The 7,921-nt window shown below is 39.6% G+C and overlaps 1 long non-coding RNA gene across 1 annotated transcript; it reads left to right on the top strand.

The window, feature by feature from the left end:
• Positions 1 to 430: 430 nt before the first annotated feature.
• LOC138717416 (uncharacterized) lies at positions 431 to 7,631 on the top strand. The gene is made up of 3 exons (XR_011336851.1): positions 431 to 495; positions 4,481 to 4,572; positions 7,373 to 7,631. It is a non-coding gene; the product is annotated as an uncharacterized lncRNA (long non-coding RNA).
• The last annotated feature ends 290 nt before the right edge of the window (positions 7,632 to 7,921 follow it).

The raw sequence follows: 7,921 nt of genomic DNA, 5'->3' as shown, positions 1-7,921 counted from the left end.
GATAGGAGAGACAGCTTTCAAAATATTCATGAAAGAATTCAAAAATATTTACAGTGCTTTGCTTTAAAACAACATCATCTGGAAAGGAAGAAACCTGGAAAGTGTTAATACTAGACAGGGCTGGATGCATTCAGAGTGTGGGTAAGGGTGTTGCTGGGAACATGGCTGGTGCTGAGACCACCTGGCATGGGTGCTGTGCTAGGTAGCGTTAAACGAGAAGTGAAAAAGGAGGTGGAGAGGGTTGCCTTAGCTCCTAAGACAGACGCATGCTGGCTGAAAATAACTTGAGAATGAGCTAATTAAAACGGCACTTCCAGTAAAGTCAAGCAGCAAAGTCAGATCATGTGAAAGCTGGCCTCATATTTTATATGCAGAGAGATCTCATATTCTCTTTGGAACTGCACCCTGACCTATTGCATGCATTTCTAGGTCTCCTGTTGAACAAATGTGCTGCATATTGAAAGGCAACAGCAGAGAGCAGAGAAAGAGATTGAGGTAAGATTGAGACATGTTAGTAGGGCCACCCTTGCTTACACCTGAATTATGGGATTGGACAAGGTGGTTTGGAAGACTTGACAATATGGCAACAGAACTGGGGGTACCACGAGGGGGACAAGGGGGCAAAAATTGACTGGAAAGCCTTGAGGTTGTAATAAGGGCAGTTTCCTGACTATGAAGTCCATAGAAGTAGTCTTAGGAAAAAATGATGAAGCTTCTGCTTGGAGAGTACTTGAATGAGAGATGACAGTGAGCGAAGTAATTTGTTGGAGGCACTCTGTACTGCTGGGGTGTCTCTACACATCTTTCATATTTGTGTATTTTATTTCTGTGCGCTAAGAACAGCAACCATGTTAATTAGGCACCCGTTTGAAAGGAGAAGCAAAATACTGGTCTCATTCTTCAAAGGCTGTTGGAGATGACAGCTTAGGCATATTCAATTTCAACATTTTGATAATGCTGATGTGCATTTGGAAAGGGCCAAAGAAGGTGCTGGGGTAAATGATGAAGCCAGTACATCCATTTCATACCAGTAAGGGTGTGTATGCATGCGCTTGCAGAGTGATGGAGGAAGCAGATATTCTGGCTGGTGTAAATTTGGCTGCATGCCTCATGCTCACACACGCAGATCATTGCAGGCTCATGCATAAATGCTCATCCAGCTTATTTATAAATGTTTTTACTTACGCGTATTTAAAAAAAAAAAAGAAATTACAATAATTTGCTATCTTTTCCATCTTCAGTCTTTTTTTTTTTGCCTTCAGACAGGACCAGTTCTCCTTCTCCCTTGCCTGTGCTTGAGGCTGAGCTTGAAAAGAGGGTTGGGGACCTTCTGCTGCCTCTCAAATGTGAGGAGCCCTCTGGCCATCCCAGCCTCTGCTTCAGCTTGTGGAAATAAGAGTTTTGACTGTGCTCAAAGGCAGCCTAGGGGCCTTGGTGTTTGGCACCATCTCTAGCCCTGTTTTGCCATTGGAGTGAGGAGTGCAGGAGCAGTTTCTGCTGGAAGCCCCGGCACAGAGAGCCCAGGCTCACAGCATGCCCTGCACCTTAAATTGTGGGACTACGCATTACGTGCAGGTTATTAAAGATTCTGCTTACTTTACAATGGTCTGTTAACAGCTCTAATGTCTTTAACATGTGCAGTCCATTGACTTTTAAGCAACATTTTATTGAAGTAACTGCCGTGGTTATTAGGCAGTAAGATTTACGCTTCATTTTCAGTCCTGAATCTGGAAAGAAGAGAAAAAAAGAGAGGAGGAGAAGCAGAGGGATGACATCTACCAAGAGACAGGGAAGATACTAGTTGGGGCAGCATTCACCTTGCACTTTTGAGACACTGTGCCCGAGTTTGCCGGGAAATTATTCCTCCAAGCCCAGGGATGCTGAGCAAACTGCTAAGAGAAGAGAGATGCAAAACACCCTCCTCCTCGGTCAAAATTCAGTATGAATTGCTTTCTTTCCCCCCTCAGTATGAAATAATATTTGCAGATGTGAACTGCAGGAGAGGTTTGTGGCACATTTACATTGCAATGCGGTTTACATTAAGGAACTGGCACTTGACTTCTGCTCATTTAAGAATTAATGTAAATCTTAAGCCTTCATAATCCATTGGCAGGGGCAGCAAATAGGGTATTTGAATGCAATGCTGCATGTTTCTACTGGCGGGGTATTTTAAAGTCTCACATCTTCCATAAATCTGTTTTTAATGTGAACTGAAATGTTTAAAATAACTTGTTAAGCAACGATGGTCAGAGATTTTTTTTCTATCTGAAATTTTATGAGGTGCGTTTTTTCATTCCCTAAACTGCTTCTTTTAGTCTTGTCATTTTACTAAGCCACAACTTAGAGTTGCAACCGCTCTCACACAACTTTGTGAAACCAGAGATAAGACATTTTTGTACATTTATGGTAAAACAGAGATTACAGCCTAGTGGCTGGTCTTGGCCTACATTAGTTGCTTTGTTTTCAGAGATGTAATCTCTTCTTTTTCATCCCATCACCCATGTCTGAGCTGATGGAAGATGATTGTCTGTCATACTCCAGGCTTAAGTTACTAGCCTTTCAGCTGCATAGAGGCCTTGAGAAATGCACTAATATATTCACAACAGGAGGAAACTGCCAACAGAAACAGATCCTGAACTGGTTCCCAAACAGGATGACAAAAAAAGTCCACTCAGACCACACACAATCCCTCTGCTTTGCATGTGGGTCCCATTGCACACTCTCAACTTGCTTCGCTGTATAAACAACAGGCAACTGAACTCTTTATGTTGGTACACAAGAACGTCTCATATTTAATGGAATATTGCATTTAACTCAGCACCTCAGAATCTGCTCCAGTAAAAATCCCTGTTTCTTATGAAGATGCTCTGTGCCCTTTGGAAAACACCACTCCAGTCTCCTTTCAACGAAGTCCCTAAATTCCAGAGTGGAGCAAAGCACCTGCACGTACATTACATTTCTTACACCTCTTAGGAAATCTTTGATCTCAAGTTTTTCTTATTTATATTACTGTGGCTAAAACAAAGCAAAGCCAAAACAACAACTGTGTATTGAAGCTATAGAATAAGCCCAGATTGCTCTCTTTTAAGCAATGATTTGTCAGGCTCTTTATGAAAATAACGCTTTGATGACACCGTGCATTTGAGCCAGTCACACAGCTACTTGGAAGGAAGACTTTCCAGCACAGTGTACTTGCTTCAACAGGAGAAATAAAAATCCTGGGGAAGCAATGTCAAGTCTCTGTGAAAAGGGGTGGCAAAATTTAGGGCACAGAGGCACAACCTGTAAAAGTCTAGAGCCTAAAGTACCTGCAAAGCATCTTTCTTGTATAGTCTAATTGTGAAAGTGCTCTGCCTTGCACCACGCAAAAAGTTTACTATGGGCTGGAAATGCTTGGCTGCTTTAAATTCCCAGCCTAATATAAAGCCTCTATGGGGGACTTCTGCAGCACTGGATAATAGCCTAGCCCAACACCTTTAATAAAATCAAGGTGACAGACCATGAAAACATTTGCTTCAGCACTATAAGCAAATCTGATACTCTTGCTGAAAGATGCCTTGAGGCATCTGTACAAGTCTTCAAGAGAAGTTGCAGTGGTGCTAGCATGTGGGGGGGCTTCAGACCAGCAAACCCAGACTACCTCATGGACAATGGCTGTAACTTTGAAATTCTAAACTGCCTACAGACACAAAGCGCTGAGCTCGAATTCCGTACAAAGATTAGAGGGCAAAAATTCTCATTTAAACACAAAATTTATTTTCCCATTAAAATTAGAGTGTTTTTTTTTTAATGCTTGATCACCTGAGAGATGTGGTTTCATAAATTAACACTGGTAGAACATGAAGGAATCCAAGAAACGAGCATGAAATTATTTTACACAGCAGTTCACAGCTCACACTTCATCAAACCCCACACTGCAAGTGTAAGATATGCAACTTCACATCTAAGGGAAAAGGGAAAAAGAAAAAAAAGAAAAGACTAATACAGCTCACTTTTGTTACTTTCAAATGCTGTTTACTGTATGAATAAGTAGAGCTAGTTTTGTAAATCCCAGAACAGGAAGCTGGCAATAGTAACCATAAGCTGAATTCAGAGTTCTTTTCAGACAGGAGAATTCTGTTTAGTTAAGCCTTCATTTTTGTGTTAAGATCTAGGTCAGATTTATTTTAATCATCATCGTAATCTTTTCTGGGTTTGGTTTTTTTTTTAAAATCTGTGCACCCAATTTCAGGGTTTAGGTATCTTATATAATTTGAAGAGTTTTCAGAAAGATTTCTTCCCAATTATTTTCTTTCTATGCCACTGTGATACGTATCTGTCATCAGACAGTATCACAGCTGTATCTGTGTTATGCAGTAGAGGTGAGACTGACCGGACAGTATGTACTCTGAAGTATATGAAATTGCACATTAAAAATTCCTTCTAAAATCTATTTGGATTTTAAGCAAATTCATAGTCAAACTATTCAATTTGTGAATAGGAGCAGGACAAAATTTTCCCTAGTTCCCACCACAGATGCTTGCAGAAGTCTGAGACTGATGGAGTATGATTTGAAAGAAAACGTTTCTTGAGGTAAGCAAGGGAAGGGAGGGTAGTAGACTGTTGAAATGTGCCTAGAATTGTAGTTTTGTTTAGTCAAGCCAACCTGCTATGCCCTATTTTTTCATTGAGATAAACAATTAAAACACGTAGATTTTTAGAAGGAAAAGAGCAAAATAGTAATATTGTATGCCAAGTGCTAGACATGTGATACGTACTATGTGGAGAGGGGTATGAAAAATGCTGGTGCAGAATGGGCTTTTTCATCTCATTATTCCAGTGCTTTTTGTTGAAGAAAGAGTGGAAAACAAAATTATTTAAAATGATCTAAAACACAGCTGAACTTTCTGTCTTGAGGCCACTATGAACTTAAAATTCAGCCACGCGTAGCAAAGCCCCACAGGACCTATAAACTCCTTGACTCCCTCTTAATCAGTTCTTTGGAAGTTTTAAGAAGTGCTTAAGTCTTGGGCTGCTCCTCTGCACAGAGATAATGTGACCCAGACAGAGGGTAAATTGCAGTAAGTAGACTTCCTCATCAGGAAGGAAATTCATCATGTGACACACTAATATTTCACATTTATTTCCAGTTTCTGGAAATCCCCCTTTTTTATTCTTTAAGCACTAAAAGCAGGATAATGAATTCATGCAGGATCAGTTGCGTTATGGTAAGGAACCATGACAATAACTGTTTCCCTTTCAGTTTTTGTTTGAACTGGCCTGGATCAGCTTCTTGCAGAAAACCACCTTGGGTGCATAGAGCCTGCCTGTCACTGCCAGCCCTCGACCAAGGCAGGGGGAAGTGGGATGTGACTTTAGGTATTTTGGGGCATTGATAAACCCTCCGAGATTGGTTTCCTTCTCCACTTATACCTCCCTGCTCTCCAAATAGCGTGACTGTAGCATTAGCTACTTCGGCACCGGGCTTTCCTGCTGCTGCCGTGAAATCGTAGCTGTGGAAGGGGTTAAGGCGTATTTCCTGCTGCCTAAAGTAAGCTAAGCATTTATAGCAGCCCAGACTGGTACTGCTGCACCCTGTACAGGAGCTGGTACTCAGAGACTTTGAGGCTTCAGGTACTTTGGGACAGAGCTGGAGGGGGGTGAGGCACCCCAGTATTTCCTACGGGTGTGTTTAGCTGTTACTTCTCCCACTTCCTAAGCAGAAAGTATAATATGGCCCTTAACATCTAAGATGCTGTAGGTTTTGTTCTGTAGTTTTAATTTAAAACACCATTCAAATGTTCTGTTCAAACACTATGTGTTAGAAGTGGATGTGGCTCTTTTTATGCTTGGAGCTTCAGTTACTTCTACTGTAGCTCAGTTTTCTGAAAATGAGAAGATGAAAAGGAATGTTTCATTTTTATTATATATGAGGGAAAACCAGTTCAAGTGTTTGGGCAACCATGCCTCTTCACTTACGTTTAGAAGGAGGCGTTTTATTTTTCCCTAGCCCTTCTTTGTGGAGTCAGCAGGCACAGAGTACCTTGATCTGAACACTATGAGATCTGGGGGCAGGGAATCACTGGAATTTTCATTCTTCTAATTCCTTATTAAAATGTTATTCTGGACTGAAATGAGGCAAGAGTACTTGGATCTAGTTTTAAGTCTTCATTCACTTGTTTGTTATTTTGCTTAGCTTTAAAAATACAATATTGAAGTTGAGGTATGGCAGAGTTACTATCTATCTTTTTATTTATGTATTTAAGCTTTTGTTAGCTCCTGCTCAACATTGTGATTTTCAATGGCCAAGAGTCAAGGCCAGTAACTAATGCAGATTATAGGAGAAGAGCAAAATTAAAATGACAGCTTTTTAATGTTTAGAAACACCTCAAGTCAAAGAGTTTTTTTCCATTGAAGCTGCCCTGTGGATTTTAATATATGACAAGCTCAGTGCTGGGAGCAGCTGGAAAATGCTGAGATGCAAGTGCCTGGGTGTACTCCCTGCAACAGTTCCTTGCATGTCAAGTCAGAGCTCAGCTTTTAAAACTCCCCAAATACATATTTATTCACATGACATTTCTATTAAAACTCCAAATGAGAATTCAATTTCTATAAGAAGAATATGTGCTGAGAATCCTATTTAAATAACTGTTTATATGTAGAAGCATCTGGGCTGGAGTGGCAGCTTGGAAAAATCTATATTTGTCGGTAACAGCATTATTTTGTGATGTACTTTATGAAGAAAAAGGAACAGAAGTGGAAGGAAATACTCTTCTGGTTTTGGGCATTTCCATCAGAAGTATGAAAGTTTTTGAAACGAAAATTAACAATACAAAAATATTGCTCATAAATAATTATGCTGCAGTAGTGAAAGTTCTAACATAAGGTATTTAAAATGTTGGATATATTGCACAGTTTAATCTCTTTTCCTCAAAAATATACCATGATATATGTCCTGAAGTACTTCTCATTCATTCATTTATAAAGAAAACAACTCTGTCACATAAAAAGAATTTCCTATATAGTTATACTGGTATAAATGAGCTGAGGAACAGCTTTTTAGACTAATGGGAATCAGGTGTAACTTTAATTCAAATACTTTTTTCCTGAGAGTTACTTGCATTTATATTGTTGTAAACAAAAAAAAAAAAGAAAAAATAAAAAAACCTCAACAATTCAAACCCATGCAATTAAATAAAGTTCTTCATGCAATGGTATTTTAAAAAAGTTATTCTATGCTAGTGTTGGTCTGTGACTTGCTTGGAGCCAGAGAGGATTTTTCCTGCATTTCTGCCCAGAGCAGGCTTTTTCTCATACAAATATTTCTATAGAAATAGACTACCCTAAATATTGAAATGTTAGCAGTCTGAAGGAGTCTCCCTTTTGCTTGCAGTGTCAACATTTACAAAGGAAAACCAGCAGTAGTGTTGAAGATTATCCTTTATGTTCTAGCATCTTCATACGTGTTAAGAAATGTCAGCTGGGACTTAGATCAACAGATGGAAGTCATAACACTGGGGCAGAGCAACCAAATGAATCTGCAGAATCATTTTATGAAGTAGTTTCTGCCTTCGTTCTTTTTACTAGCTTGGTATAACAAAATCTTACCACGCAAAAAAAAATTATATAAAAAAATGGCATAAAGCGATTCTGAGGAGTTTAATTTATAGCTAATAAAGCCAATACAATCGCTCATGGGTTTTTTTGTTGTTTTTTTTTCATTTTCTCAAGTTAGATTTGTTAAAGAAGTTACTTTTACTAAATCTCTGGGAGCGTCACGATGCCAGGGGAATTGCAGATAAACCAGACACCCGCCCTCATTCCTTGCTCTCACCATGTGGTGGCAGCCTAAGGCATGTGTTCACCAGGCAATTTCATCTTTGTAACTGCAGCCAGAAATAAATTTCCTGCTCTCCCAAATGTCACTCTACTGGTGCTTTCC

This window comes from Phaenicophaeus curvirostris, chromosome 2 (assembly GCF_032191515.1).
Source record: "Phaenicophaeus curvirostris isolate KB17595 chromosome 2, BPBGC_Pcur_1.0, whole genome shotgun sequence".
In the NCBI taxonomy this organism is placed as follows: domain Eukaryota; kingdom Metazoa; phylum Chordata; class Aves; order Cuculiformes; family Cuculidae; genus Phaenicophaeus; species Phaenicophaeus curvirostris.
This window is presented reverse-complemented; position numbering and strand designations above follow the sequence as displayed.